The sequence below is a fragment of the Dermacentor variabilis genome, chromosome 1 (assembly GCF_050947875.1).
Source record: "Dermacentor variabilis isolate Ectoservices chromosome 1, ASM5094787v1, whole genome shotgun sequence".
Classification (NCBI taxonomy): Eukaryota; Metazoa; Arthropoda; class Arachnida; order Ixodida; family Ixodidae; genus Dermacentor; species Dermacentor variabilis.
The window spans coordinates 119,047,340-119,063,508 of record NC_134568.1 but is presented as its reverse complement, the minus strand read 5'-3'; the positions used below and the strand labels follow the sequence as shown (position 1 = coordinate 119,063,508).

The 16,169-nt window shown below is 44.8% G+C and overlaps 1 protein-coding gene across 4 annotated transcripts in view; it reads left to right on the top strand.

The window, feature by feature from the left end:
* The first annotated feature begins 3,997 nt into the window (after positions 1 to 3,997).
* The window catches only part of LOC142583676 (uncharacterized), an 81,867-nt gene continuing 69,695 nt past the window's right edge, over positions 3,998 to 16,169 (top strand). The window contains exons 1-2 of one of the 4 annotated variants that reach the window (XM_075694178.1): positions 3,998 to 4,194; positions 6,516 to 6,589. The gene's annotated coding sequence lies outside the window, so the exon portion shown is untranslated. Of the gene's footprint in view, positions 4,195 to 5,210; positions 5,323 to 6,225; positions 6,248 to 6,515; positions 6,590 to 16,169 lie in introns of those variants that run through there. The other 3 variants (XM_075694171.1, XM_075694167.1, XM_075694183.1) reach the window with 3 other exon arrangements.

Genomic DNA, 16,169 nt, shown 5'->3' with positions numbered 1-16,169 from the left:
GTTCGCTCCTTCATCTTTTGCTATGCTGGTTCGCTCGGTTACGCCGCCGACACTCGCAGCAGGAACGGGCTGTGCTCTAAAAAAGCTCTCAATTGAGGGCTTGTTTCACGAGTTAACTGCTTCATTTGAGCTCGCGCTGAACCATATAGCGTATATGTGTTTTCTTGATCTCCGGACGATAAAACTGCATGCATGCTCTTCCTTATATAGCCGACACGTGTGGGATTAGAATCGTGATCGTTAACAGTGGCATACTAAAGGCAATTAGAAAGGAATAATTATATCCAGGCTAGTAGTTTAGAATATAGACTAAGTGCGGAAAGTTTGACCATAAGAAGAGCATTTATGACATACCTTCTCCAACACCTTAGGAAAGTCTAAGTATATGCATTCAGCTTGAGAGACTTTGTCCGGTATACAGAGTGCCTCAACTATAATGCACCAAGATTTAAAATTATGCAAATACCACGTAGCTGGACAGAACCAAGGTGATGTTGTTTGCCATCGCTTGTAGATGCTCAGATTATTTTCGCATTCCGCCTAATTACATAATTAGGCATACTTAATCAATTAAATTCTCAGATATTATTATTAGATGAAAAATGTCAATGAGAAAATTGTAGAGCAACATGAAGCAACACGAAAAACTCCCTACACAGCTTTTTTATTGCTAAATACGTGCTATATAAACATTTTTTTCGAGCGTGAAAGAAGCCCGCGAATACACGCAAAGTATCGAGCGGCCAGCTTCGCTGGGTTCAGCAGCTGAGCTGGCATAGACAGCAATGTCAAAGTAGCATAGTACCAACGGTGGTGGTCTGTCACGTGTTTATGTGTTGTGGTGGAACCGATGACGTTATTTGGGGAACTTGCGCAGCCGTTCAAACGACGCTGCAGACGTGGAAAGCTGTTGCAAGGCTACACTCCATCCCATACCCAAAATCAGCAGGTGTGGCCTCCTTATTTGTCCCACGTCCTTAGCGTAAATCATTTCTTGTGGTCCCGCGCCAAGCATGGTGAGCACGTGTTCACATTCTGCACCCAAAGAGCGGCATGGTTCTCGAAACTGTTGTACGTACTCCGGTTACGAGACGGCGGCGAGCGGGAAGCCGGACGGTATCGAGGCGATGTAGCCTTCGAGTTGCTGCCACCATAAAAACCCTATGGCTGCGACCACCGTTACTAGATTACGTTGGCTGCGACAACAGCGAGAAGGGTCACGTGACGTCCGTTTGGCTCGCACCGAGCGAGCCGCCCGAGGAGCAAGAGGCGGCGTCCGGGGGCAATGCGGTGACCGTGGTACTCACGACAGCAGGATCCGTGGCCAAGAAAGCGTGGATATGGCATCCCTTGGAAGCTCAGAGATTGAGGTAGTCCCAGGTAACGTATCCACGACAAGGGAAGCGTAGATGTTCCCTGGCAGCAGCGACTCGACGCGGCGAGGACCCCCAAGCACTGCATTTAATGGGTCACTGAAGAGAAACACCGAGTCAGTTTCTTGAAAAATAAAGCATTCTTGAAGGACTCCTGTTTCGCTGATTTCGCGGTAATATGTTGATTATTAGAGGAGAAAAATTACGGTCAACGTTTCATTTTGAATTTCGCGCCGAAACCCCAGGGCCGGATAGTCAGATGACTTTACGGATCAGGAAAATTTTTTCTCGCATGTCAGCCGTTGTGATTCGGTAAAAGTCCTTGAAGCTTCCTAAGTTCAGTCGCTGACTCTTTTAGAATAGATGATAATTCAATTTTGCCGATAAAAGTTTCACGAAGAGACAGGGTCAGAATCCATGACGTTGCGGCGAGCTGGTGCGGGAATTTCAAGCCGCCACCGGCGTTCTTTTCTAGCCTTTTGAGAGTGGCTGTTCATTCGTATTGGTTAAGCTTACTGTTTACTATAGCGCAGTTGAAATCATTTTTTCCTCTTTAGTGCCATTGTACAATGAAGTGGCCGCTCCTCTGACTCCCCCCTCTTCCTCGTTCTTAATTTTTTCATCTCTCGCAGTGATATCGAACTTGATGGTTTGACGACTGCGCAAAAGAAAAGAAAAAGATGAGAAAATTGATAGGATTGCGTTCTCGCTAAGGAATTACGCCTTATTTTCTCCCCAATGGCCGGCAAAATGGGCCGACACGCAATGGAGAGCGGGAGGCGTGCGAGCTCCGACTGTGACGTCACCTGAAAAGGCGGCCGTTGCTCCCACTGAATAAAGATGATCGCGCTAGTAGTAGTGTCGCTCGCGTCTCTATGTATGAGCTGTCGTGGTTCTTTATTCTATGCTGTCGCCTTGTGAAGCCGTCACAGCATGGTCACAGTTCAAAGCACCCGCTGCGGTAGCTGGGTAGCCATGCGCGTTGCGCTGCTGCGCACGCGTGGTCGCGGGTTCGATCCCGGCCGCATTCCAATGGGACCGAATGCAAAACGCTCGTGATGACGATGATTCCTTATTTAATGTCGCAAAGACACTGTGGGGGATTATGTTACCACGCGTGTGGTAATGTGATTCGAAGAAAGAAAATGTAAATGCTAGCTCGTGTACCGTGGATTGGGCGCGCACGCATTAAGGAACCCCGTGTGTGGTTAAAATTAATTCACGTTTACAAACGATGATCGCCACTCGATCTTGCCCGAGGACGACAAGGCGATTTATACGAGCCTTTGGAATTTTTTAGACGCACGGGCTCAGACAAACGAATTCTCTCAGTGCCGCATATATGCAGCTCGGACATAATTAATGTTATATTTTATTATGCTAGTTACCGATAGTAAACACCAGGAGAACGAATTGCGTCGCATAGATCATGTAAAGCATCCGGTCAAGGAACGAGAAGGCGCCAACCGGACGGCAATCCACAAAAGTGCGCGCATCGAAATTCTTGCAAGACAATATATATATATATATATATATATATATATATATATATATATATATATATATATATATATATATATATATATATATATATCTGTGTGTGTGTGTGTGTGTGTGTGTGTGTGTGTGTGTGTGTGTGTGTGTGTGTGTGTGTGTGTGTGTGTGCAGAAAAAAATGAAATTATGGGGTTTTACGTGTAAAACCACTTTCTGATTATTAGGGACGCCGTATTGGAGGACTCCGGAAATTTTGACTACCTTGGGTTCTTTAACGTGCATCTAAATCAAAGTACACGGGTGTTTTCGCCCCCAACGAAATGCGGCCGCCGTGGCCTGGATTCGATCCCGCGACCTCGTGCTCAGCTTATATATGAGAAGGTACGCTGCACTACGGCTCCTGAGTCATTCTTATTCCAATCGTGTTCTTGCTATCGGGCGGTAATTTTCGATTAAAGCATCTACGAATATGTTCGTCAGGCGCGCGTAATTATGCCAAGTCGAAGAAAATTTGACACTGTTTTTGTATCCTTTTTAGCCACCTGTATAGAGTTGCACTTTTTGTTTTCGTTTTTGAAAACATATGCCATGCGCACGCTGTGTGCAACTTTGTTTGGCCGTTAAAGCTCGGTAAGAATAAATTAAATAAAAAAAAGGTTATGGGTTCGACGTGACAAAACTACGATCTGATTATGGCATGCCGTAGTGGCCGGGCCGTGTGGCTTCAGATTAATTATGATGTTCTGCAGTTCTTCAATGTGCGCTCAATACACGGTACACGAGCGTTTTTGCATTCCAACCGCATCGAAATGCGGCCGCCGCATCCGGGATTGAACCCGCGGCCTCGAGCTCAGCAGCGAAACGCCACAGAATAAATGAAATTATAACCCGTCGAACTGATACATGTTTATTCCGGATCAGGCAGCGCGAAAGCACGTACACACATTTCGCGCGAACGTAGAAAATAAGAGAGAAAAAAACCCCTCCAAAAGTACTCGCACTAGCGCGCGAAACTTGTTCCGCCGGTAATTTTCGCATGAAACTAAATGGCGCAGTGGGATGCGAGAGAAGGGCACCGCGGTGCAGTGCACGGAAGCGCGCGCTCCGACCCTTGGGTGCAATCCTTCCCAGCATTCCGCAGTGACGCTGGCTGACACGGCTTAGCAACTGCCTAGCGCTGCTCACAGAGTGGAAAACGTAACTGTTTGGTTGACGAAATTATCCTTGCCTTATGCTTTTGACTGGATTACTGCAAGCTCTGGACGCTTTTAGCTGGTCTGCTGTTGCCAGCGGATCGTCGAGGGAGTACGCTCCATAATGACATAGTAAGTTCATGGAACGGAGGGATGACTTCGCTGCTACGTGGTTTGCGCACTTTTTCTTTTTGTTGTTGCTCTTATGTTCCTCACACGCCTCCTGTCATACTATCGCTATTTATGCCAAGCAGACCACCTTTTGTTGAAGAGATAACGGCCACAAAAGTATGTGACAGCTTTTGTGAAGGCATCTTCAGGAGACCGCATTGAAGTGTTTTGTCAATAGGCCTTGTCTGTTTATCTGTGGTGAGGCGTCGCGCGCCCGATTACGTAGCTGCTGCGTTGGGATCGCCGGCGAGAAACCGCCGTTTGTCTGGCTAGATTACCTGGGTGATGATAACTGCACTGTATTCTAAGCTTTTACACGGAGCGTAATGTGCGTCGAGGTCGCCGTCGACGCCTTGGCGAAGTCGTCGCCAATGCGGCCATCGTTACAGCGTGTGCGGAAGCGTAGAGCAGTCTCGGAGAGACGCATTCGTCCCTCCGAGACTTGGATAGATTTCACAGAGCCTACTAAATGTATATACGATTTTGTATTTAGTACTCTTAATTGGGTCAGAGTGACGTGTCTCATAAATCGTGCGCAGTGATAACGAAACGGTACGGTCATGGGGCTAGCGTGGTTTAGTTTTGTTTAGTAGATGCTGGGGTATGTGACTCACATTGTCCGGAGCAAAACGTTTCCTTGTAAACGGACTGCGCGGGTCACTAGGTTAGGCTAAGCTACGCTGTTAGCCTAAAGAAGGCATTCTAGTACTATCGTTTCCTTATACACTTGGGACATATGTGTTCTTTCCGAGTACCCGTGGCTGCGCATCATCGAATGAATGGTTTCGCAAATTTTTTTTGGCGCTGACGTTTAGCGAGATCGAGGAGACTGGCGCACAGAATTCTCCGTCGGGACAATACCTCCTTTTATCAGTGGTTTCCCCGATAGCTGCGTGCAAGTTCTTTTGCCCGCTCCCAGTCCGGAGATAAGTCTGCATCGAGTCGGCCTTGGTTCGCTGTGAAAGGCGCTGACCGCTCCAAAAGTGTGCGCACAAGTGTATTTTCTTCATCGATTCCTGAGTGTGATCCGTCATGGGCCCGCGTGCAGCTGAAGTGTTGTGGGTTCCGGCCAACGTTGTTGCTAGTTGCGTGCGTATTGTGTGCTCTTTTCAATTGTGTGACGTTTCTGCCTTTGACGCCTTGGGCGCAAGAGAACGAGTGCGGCGCACTCATACTTTTGCGCCTTTGGCAGTAGCTGTTTGACAGTTGTTTGTTTCAGGTGAGTGACGCGTAAGACACTTCTTTATCTGTATTTAATTTGCTTGAGAAACAGAAGGGTTCAGTGGATGCGATGCGCCTTACATCATACTCTCCTTCGGGCAACGCTGAGAGACGACCACCGGAGTTGCCACCGTGGCCTAGTTTCGTAGATATGTCTATGGATACGTCGGCGTTGTAGCATCGATCTGTTTCTTATGTGCAGTTGGAAATGCCTGTAGAAACGTGTTCTGTATAGCCACTTAAGTTACTGGTCAAATTAGAATTCATAGATCTTCGCATCATACTTAACGTCCTTTAATTACGCGAGAGAGCGTGGTCGTGACTCTCATCTTACCTGCTGCTTCATTGATGAGTTCTGGGCCTATGTTGTAACATTTCCCTCTTAATATACGAGGTTAAAAAATGTGAACATTGTACCCGTATAACCTGTTTGAAAATTTTAGGTATGAGGGCACCATTGACAAGTGTGTGAAAGAATGTGTCAGAAACTGTTCTTACACTTGAGGGTTTATGAGGGTTCACTGATTTGTTCTCGCAAAGTGCTGTTCAAGCAGCAACATTTTACCACAGTACAGCAAGATGTCATGCATTTCAGTCATTTCCCTTGTGGCAGTGTTGATGATTTAGTCATTTCGATATTTTCCCTGTTGTTGTGGTTATTATAAGGGTGGTTTATTTCTATTGCATTTAAACCACGTCTATTAATCGATAGCCAAAACCTGCTTAGCAAAATATTTCTATGAAGTGACAGTTTTTCGAAATTCTTTTCAGAATGGCTGTTTTTGCAAACATCGTAAGTGGCACCTGTGATGAATAGCATAGTGTGTGCTGTTTGCTGTATTAGTGTGTTGTAAAATCTGTTGGTTAATTGGCCAGTATGTAAATCATCTTCATTGCGGAGCAAGTTTGGTGACTTATTTATTGGCCACTTGCATAGTATACAGTGTCACAATCTGTTAGTTTTGGCAAATGACCAATGGCGTGACGAAACATTAAAGAGCAATGCTAACTCAATTTAGACAGTTATTCTTTCAAAACCATTATTTTTGTTTATTTGGCAGGAAAGGGTTGATTATGACTGGAGAAAATTGAAGCAGAGCTTCCCTTTCGAATTCGCACTGAAACTTCTCTGCTGGTATGTCAGTGTAACATCACAAATTTTGAAGTATTTTCTTGTGTTTGTACTGTTTGGGTGGAGGAAAAATTGTTGAAACTTGCTAAGTGAAACCTTCGATTTCTTCAGAATGGATTGTAGTTATTCTTTAGTGTGCATTTAAGTAGCCCAAAACAGACGACCAAAACAATGGCACATTGGTGTGTCAGTAGGGTGGCATGTGTTGGTACTTGTCTATAGTTTTTGCATGCTTTCTGGCTTATCAAGCCTGCTCTTGGAGTAAGGGTGGCTGTTCTGCTGTGGCAAAAGCACAATTTACTCATACGGCTCAATATCTTTTTTAGTGACCCTTTTAGAACAACATGCAGGCAAGTATTTAAGCAAACCTTTGTGGACACAATTTTACTCGAGATATGCATTTTCTTGCTATTATGTTGCAATGTCTTGTATCATTGCACGTCTTGATGTCTTGTGTCATTCTCAAAAGGGATTGTTTGTAGTGTCATCTTACGAAAAGATGAGCTTTATATAGTAGAATATAATTAGTGCAAATGTTGATGTTGCCTAATGCTACAAACTTTCATAGAACTGCCCCAAACCTAGTACATGTGCCATTGTGCTCAATACGAGTTGAAACATGGGAGCCCATGGCTGAAGGAACTCTGAAACTGCATGGTGGTGTCAAAATGTGAAAAATTGAACTAAATGCTGCTCCGATGAATGGTATTTGGTTGACCAGCTTTTCATATGTCGGCACCCCCTTGCAATCTCGAACCCCCTTAGGCCATGGGTTCACACGATGCAACTTATATGAAGTGCACTAGTACGTCCCTCGTGGAATCTGTATAATGGGTACAATATATGCTCCAGGGTGCGAAGGCTTAACTGATGTGTGCTTGTGAGGTATTCTGTATAGTGGACATGCCCATTTCATCTGCTGCTGAAGTGCTGATTGGCTGTGGCACTTTGCTGCTGCAGATGCACAGCCCAGCCCAGCGAATCGGAACTTCAACAGCCGACGAAATGAACATGTCCACTAACTAGGCGGACTTTTACAGAATACCTCCCTTGTGCTCTTAATTACCTAGTGGGACGAGTAAAAAACTGTGGCTCATGCATAGGACCATTCATTTAAACAAGAAATTGTAAGGATTCTAGTGGCAGCCATTAAAATGATGATTACAACTTCAACACATATTGTTCCCATGCCCCTTGCAACTGTGAATTGAACTCACTCTCAAGTTTACATTTTCACTGCAGCTTGTGGAAACTGACTGTAAACGTGTAAAAGCGGAACCAAGCCTGCCTTGTGGTTAGTGCAAGTTTGAGAGTGCAATAAGTAAAGGATGGGAACATGACTAATAGCAGGGACATATTCACAGACAAAAATGTAACTGAATGCCAAGCTTCCCATTCTCAATTTCTATTGCATGTGAAATACTTCACTTGTGACACCTCTGTGTATCGTCTGTAAACTTCTGCTATGTTTTGATGGGTTTGGCTACTTTTTCTGCTAGCCTGCAAAAGTTCCTGGGTTGAAGTTTCATGTATATTTTAAAAAAATAGTATTATTGTCATCATTGTTACAACTATTTTGGGCGAGGAACCAGTTGGTAGCATTGACCAATCGTTCCCGTGGTCTTCAATTTTCATGAATTATAATGTGACATTGCTACCCGTCTTAATTTTTTGGCATTCCAAACCTGCGATTCCAGTGAAATGGGACCTATTAGCAATTTGTTTTGAAAGTGTAGTCTGCCAGTCTAACTTGCTTGTGTTTTTTTTCTAATGACCTTTTGTTTTCCATTGCGGGCCGTGGGATCTCTGGTGCAATTGGTGAGGCCTTGATGGGATGATGGGTTTGAACATTGGGGTCATTGTGAACTCACTGAAAACGCGGACCACTCTTGACTGTAGTGGTCACAGTTAGCTGGGGGCTATATCTAGCATGTGGCCTGTAGTGAAAGCATCTGCTTTCTGGCAGGTGTGTGTGTGTGTGTGTGTGTGTGTGTGTGTGTGTGTGTGTGTGTGTGTGTGTGTGTGTGTGTGTGTGTGTGTGTACAGCACACTGCATGTCTTTTTTCTCTGTCAGTTTTCTGTCACGTATATTAATGAAGGGATTTTGTGTAACTGACACTTCTCAATCTAGAAACAGCTGCCATGTGGCAGCTTGTTTAAAAAAGAAGGGAGCATAAATTTCTTCATGTCTGCTTCTGTCTTTATTGCTGTTGGCTGATCACATTTGTTGCAAAAAAAGAAAGGTTATGAACTGATATATTCAAAATTGTAATGTTATTAACTGTGATTGCTCTTGCATTACAGTGATTAAATTCAATGCTGCTGAATGTTGACTTGGAAATATTTAATGAAGTGACAGCTAAGGGAGAAAAAGAAACTAAATGAAGTGCAGTGCTGCACTTAAATAATTACGCAAATGAGGAGCTGCAGTGCACCTCTATGCTGCCATGCGAGTCCTGTTATTGTGTGGAAGCGCACAAACTCTGATACTTTCATTTAGGACTTGTGTACATGTTGCTAGAGCTTAGCACTATGCTTATTTCACCTTTTGTGCACCCTCTAGCATCTCGTTAGGTTGACACAGTAACAACTATTCTCGGCCAGAATAATGTAATGTTTATATCCTTATTCTTTCTCTTTTGGCATTCCGTGAGGAATCTGAGTGACGCTATGCCTACGTTATCACCAGGATTGGCAGGTCGTGAGAGGTGGATGATAGGAAAGGAATAGAATCGAGCATAAGGAATACTTTCATTATACAGGCCATTAAATGTTGTGCAGCTGGGTGGCCAGGTGATTCCAGGCAAAGAAGGCAGTAGTCTAGAAATTCCTGAACAAACGGCTTAACACTTGCAAAAGTTGTGCAAAATTTGTAAAGTCATACAGTATTCCATAATCTAGATTCAGTTTAATTGAAAATGCATGTCTGGTGCCATGGAGGTTCGCATATATTTTTTTAAGATGGGCCATTCTATTAAAAAGAAAATGCATAACCTGTCATAACTTGGTGACATAGTTCACATCATGCTTAATATAATAATTGCAGTGTTCAGGCCGCTGCTGGTGTTTCTGATGTGATTTGTGCTTCTAAAAGACGAAAGGAGCTCCCAATAAAAAAAAATTATGCGGATCCCACGCACTATGGGAATCAATGGAAGCAAAGCTTTCTGTGCGCTTTGTGTTGATTGACGATAATTGGCTGTGATCTTTATAGCAAATGTTTATGTTCATCAGCCTTTAGTGCAATACTAGAGTGGTGATTTCATGTTAAACGTTTATTGCGTGTACCACTTGTATTTGTCTATGTCGTACAAAGAACACACAGTGAGACATGTTTGATTGAGGCGTTGTTGTGCGCCTTTGCTCATAGCCTGTGTGAAATTAGCACTGTCATTGCCTCACATGGTGCAATGCATTGTGGAAGAACTGTTAAACAATAATTAAATGATGGGGCTTTACATGCCAAGCCCACAAGCTGCTTATGAGGCACGTGTTGGGAACTCCGTTTTAATTTGGATCATCTGGGATTCTATAACGTTCACCTAAATCTGAGTACACAAGCATTCTTGCGTTTCGCCCATCGAAATGCGGCTGCCACGGTCGGGATCAAACACATGTCCTCAACCAACGCCGTTGCTAGAAAACTGCTGCGGCAGATACAGAAGTGTTTATTTGATGAGCAGCCGCTTCCGTAGTGTTGTCTGTTGTCCACTTGACAAATTTGCACAGGGCTTATTTTTCAGAAATAGGTGAAATGTACCATAGCCTACTCTGAATTCAAATGTATACAATTTGCCTGCAACCACTGCGGTGCCTAGTAGTAGCGTTTCCTTGCCTTCTTACATCACCTTTTCCCTCCCTTACCTTCCCCCCATGTTTGCAAGCGAATAGTGGCAAGGCTGTTATTCATTCGTTTCATGACTGCGTTGGTTCTACCCATTTTCTTTCTCCTCTTTGTGCCTCCTCTCTACCATTCTATCTCCCCTCCGGGCTGTTAGTAAAAAGCACTGCAGTTTCTGTAATGCTTTTGAGGTGGGTTACGATAATTACAGCAGTCTAAGAGGATATGGTGGCAACTCCCAGGGACCTCCAGAGGGCATTGTTGTGACAAGTACACGATGAAAAGGTACAAATGAGTTTCTCGTGTCACATCTCTGCCGCGCTCCCTCTTTCGACCACCCCTGTTGGATCTGGAGGACAATCCCAATTGCTGTCCTCCAGATTTTGGACCTTGCCGTTGGGTGCGGGAGTTGGCTGAGGTTGAGGAGGAATTTGAGATGAAAACTGGAGGTTTATTTACATTATTTACAGTGAAAGTACAAAGAAATTAACAGTCATAAACTCATTACGGGCCGGCAGCAACTCCGACGCTGCGGCCCATGGCAAGAAGCTCGAAAGAGATGAATGAAGGAATGCTCTCTTGCTGTTCCCGGTCTCTAGCTTTCAACCCTTTCGGTGTCTCGGAGTCATGTCACGTTTGGCCAATCGGCGAGCCCGCTCAGGTGGCGTCATTTTCGGCCAAAGGTAGGCGCCCGTGCGATTGTGTCACATCCGGCGCAGAGGGTCGCTCCTTGGGCCCCAATTGTCCGAGGGCTTACTTCTCTCTGCGGTATTGCCTTCCTGGCTTGCAACTGCCTTCACAAATGCGGATGGGGGGATTGCTGCCAGGGTTTCACGGTGCATGACAGCCGTCTTGCCTTGGGACCGACGTTAACTGGAACTGTGCCAGGCTCCCGCTACACTTTCGGGAAGAGTCAAGCAGTGAATAGCTCCACCTCCGGTGCACGAGGTGGGGGACGCAAACTTGTTTGGACGTGTGGCGCCTCGGGAACGTGGTAGATGTGCTTCTGCGCTCCTTAATTAGCTGTGACGTGATTCGATGTGGTCTGGTGAACTCGAAGTAGGCTCAAGAAAAGGTCTCGTATCTAACACCCCCCGACGCGGCATGCAGGACAGCGACAGCAGCTGAATCAGCACTGGAAAAGTCAAAAGGAAGAGGCAAAGAAAGCTTCACTTTAAAATGGCTCCATGAAAGGTTGCTGTGGGTCAAATTGGTGTTAGAAAAGCAAGAATGCATGAATAAACCAGAGCCGTAAAGTATGTGACATAATGCCGCTGCCTCCAAGTGATTATGTGTTATAGATGCATGTTGAAATTCATATGTAATATCTTTCTCAAGTAGCTGATATCATTGTTGCACAGCCTTTTTTAAGATCTGAGTGTGCTAAATGTGGCGCATAAGCTGAGGAACCCTCTTCTTGTGAGGTGCTCAGTTGCATCCGAGTGTATTGATCCTGAAACCACTTTTTAAGCTTCATATGTTTTGCTTTTATAGTCAGCATGTGTGTGATATTTGTTATTTAAAAGAAAAAAAATTGTGCTTGGAAAGCTCCGTGTAATTTTTTATGCTAAGTTGGCAGCTGCCTCTTAGCCATTTCCAAACACTGCAACAGAACCCATCTCCTGATGGATGTCAATGGTAATGCATTTAGTATTGAATCAATATAGTGACACAACATATTGCGACCATCGAAAAACGAGTTATGAGGCTTGTACTGCAACAGGGCTACTCTTTTTCACTTCCCTAAGAACACTTGCGCCATCTAGCACTGCCACTGCATAGCCTGCTCATGGCCTACGAAATGTGTGAAGTGCCGGTGCGTGGTAATACTTTGAAACATGTCCTGTGGCAGCTGAGCTCCTCTCGCTTGCTTCTGAACATGCTGCACCATGTAGTGGTGCTGCCAAGAAGTCTGCTCGTGGCCTCTGAGACAAGAAGTGTGGCAAGCCGTTGCCTGGAAATGCCGAGAATTGTTCCCTCACATGCCACACACTTAGTGGCACATAGTCAGTGACTCAAGTTGGCGAAAGGTTCACTGAAGAGCGGCACACACCCAGTGCATTCATGGCGCAGCTAGCTAAGTGTTGGTGTGAAAGAGGTTCTTTAAAAAGTGGCACATACCCATTGCATTTGTGGCACAGCCTGCTAAAGCGTCTGGTTGCTGTCCTGGAGGAACCCTTGTGATGTGGGTTTGATTCCGCTCAGCATGCAAAAAATTTAAGGAATCTATTTCGTCATTGTAGAGCAGCACATTCCCAGTGACACATAGCTAGTTAACCATGTTGGGGTCAAAGACGCTAATTTAGAGTGGCACACGCCTACTGGCACATACTCAGTAACCCAAGTTGGCATCAAAGAGGTTCATTGAAGACCAGCACAGACCTAGTGGCACATGCCCAGTGCTAAAAAAAAAAAAAAAAAAAAAAAAAAAAAAAAAGTCCTTGAACAGTGGTGCCTACTTGGTACCGCATCTACCGTGACCGATATCGGCATGAAAAAGGTTTGTCGAAGAGTGGCACATATATACACACTGCAACATACTCAGTCACTCGGGTTGTTTCGACATTTGGTTTCAAACTCTGTTCCCTCAGCATAGCAGCCCGATGCGCTACCCATTCGACCACGAACTGCCCGGTGACCAAGGTAGGCGTGAAAATGGTTATATAGAGATACATAGATAGAAACATAGGTAGATACTTGGCCCACGGAAAGTGCGTGAAGTACCCTGAGAATGTGAACACATTAAAAGTTAGACATTGCAAAGGAATCGCGGGGAGATGGAGACCAAGTAATTAACAGTGGGTGAATGAGAGAAACTTCAGCCAGGAGCCAAACTTTTCACAGTGGCACTGGCCTTCATCGGGGCCCTGAAGAAAAGTCCGCCCACCACAGTAGCCCAGTGGCTAAGGTGTTGCACTGTCTAGCTCATGGTTGCAGGTGTAATAACGGCCGCGGCAGCCAGATTTTTATGGGACGAAATGCAAAAACACTTATACACTTAGATTTAGGTGCACATTGAAGAACAACAGGTGGTCAAAATTAATACAGAGTTCCCCACTACAGGGTGCCTCATAATCCGGTCATGGTTCTGGCTCATAAAACCCCAAAATGTATTTTTTTTTAAAGGAGACAAGTCTTACTGTGCCATGAAAACCAAAGTAATTACTGAAAGGGAGTGGTACCAAAATAGGACAGCATAGAATGAAAATGTGGAGCAGAAGCACTAATACAAGTTGTGTGAGTTCTGTGCTAGCCATGGTAGCAAAAAAGTTGACTCATCATCCTGGCCCTGCGAAAGTGGACGAAAACCACTATTACCACTGCTGAGGGGGTATGCAATGCTTGATTGCTTTAGAGTAATGGTAATTTTGACAGCACGCCGCCACCCATAGCAATGCTGCAACAACGTTGAAATCAGTTGCCAGGCTGTTTCCTTTATATATGAAAGGCTAGGGACATCAAGCCCCACGTCGCAATCTTCCATTGCCGCAGCAGCTTGTGCAACTGTAATCTTTACCGGGAAACATATGCGGGGGAGCGCTATGTGCTTTGCATTATTATCAGGGGCGCCTTATTGTCAATATTGTGGTTTGGGTGCTTGTTTCATGCTTGTTATTTGTTGAAATGTATGCTGTTCTGTATGTTTCATGCATGATTCCAAAGGATGTATACACAGTTCGCTTCACTTTGCTCAGTGAAGCTAAAGCCATTTAAACTTCTTAAAGTAGTGACACTCTCCTCCTCTGCCTGTACTCCTCGTTTCTACTCTCTTTCACGCTCCTTCTCGACCTTGGCACCGCCTACACCGCTTGAGAGTAGCAGACGACCTTTCGCAGAGTAAATGCACACATAGCAAGGCGTTACCCTTTAAGCATTCACGTTGGCTTTCTAGCTCCAAGTAACTTCATGTACAGCATAGAATTTCTGTATGGATGGCTATACAAATTCAGTAATTCAGTAACAGCAGCTTTTTTTCCTGTTTTGATAACTATTTTTTAAATATCTGAATGAGCACTAACCCTGTGGCATGACGACTCGGAATGTATCGCGTGTGCTACAATTAGGTAAGCAACATTTGTCAAGTATGTGCTTCAAGATCTTGTTGCGAATGGTTGTAAATAAAACATGTGCGATCGAATGCCAACATCCTGACCTCCAGCAAGCCCTCGGTATCCTAAATAATCCGCACCGTCCTTACAACGTGAATTCGTGGCGCGTATCAGCTATGACGCGCAAAGGTTGACATAGGGCACGAACTAACATTGCTCTGAAGGTTTGAAAGAGTATTAACAAGCTACACTGCCGCCAACGCGCGGGTTTGCCAATCCTCTAAGCACGTTCAAAGGCTCAGAGGTAGGCGATGGTACTATTATGTTTCTTATGCCTCAAAGTCGACAGAAATATGTGCAGCCGATCATCGAGTTGGGATTCTGCATATATAGAAAATGATATCAGTTTTCTAGTATTCATTCGCGAAGCGGGAATGCAGTAACAGCGCTTCATTCAGGCTCAAACAAATGCATTATTTTTTTTCAGGTTAGTGACTCATTGTGCATTAGCTCGTCCACTCATGAAGTGATGTATTTGTCGTGAACTGAATTGCACTAAGGCGCATGCATTGAATATGGTTGCATTCGCTCCAAAATAACATTTGTGGGATATGACTTTAGTTGAAGTGATGACCGTGCAAAGAATTGCCGCGCTATGATGCGGCCAAAATTGCGGTAAGTAAAATGACGCAGTCGTTCATATTGAGGCACCGTTTGTTGTCTCATTTCATGTACCTCAGAGACATAGTGCTCAAACAAGCTAATAGGCGAAATACCAACGAGCGAACGAAGACTAAACTAGCCAGTGAATGAGCGGGTGACCTCAGGTTTTCTTTGCGAGCGCTCCACCGCCGCATCTTAACCTACATACACCTTAAAGCTGACATGAATTGACATGTACGTCTCAAAGACTTATGATGCTGTCGTTCGGCGATGAACGCGGTTTCGGGAGAGCACGCACACTTTTCTTTTGTATCGCAAATCCACCGGGGGACCGCAAATGACAAACACGAACAAAAAAGGCAAACAAAGCTATTCGCTCTAAAGAAGGCTAGTGAGTAACCACAATATGCAGAGAGTTACTTTCCTAAGATTAGTTTTCACGCTTGAGCCTCAAATTGTGTCAAAAAGAATGCGCAGAATCCTGAAGGTTTCATAATCACGTTTTGTGCGCAGCCTCGCGTGCTTGCGAATTCAAGCCTCTTGGCGTACATTACTATTAAGCGCACCAAATACGACCACGCACTGCTTATATAAACAAAGTACACGTCACGTAGGAATCCTGTGAAAGTGCGAAGCCAAATGGAAACTTCCTCAGTGAAACATGCTATATCTACTATGTTATGGCCCACAACAAATTATGCAAGCCTGACATATACTATACTATGAGAGACTCGCCACTACCTTGTATAGTTTTGTGGAGAATGTTGGTCTGAAGTTCTCCCTCCCAACTCGATGAATCCATGCCTTTCTTCCTGACCCGTAGCGCTTACCGGACGGTATCGAGAAGAGCTTCTTGTCTTTGGTGAAACTATTTTGGCATACGAAAGCGCAACAGGTTATGGTGAAGTGACGTCGCACTTTCCACAAAACTTAGTTCAAGGCGTTCGCAAACCAAAACAACATGAAAGAGCAATGGCACCAACATGTGCTCCTCACCACTCCGTAGACTCTTTTTAAGCGAAAATGGCAC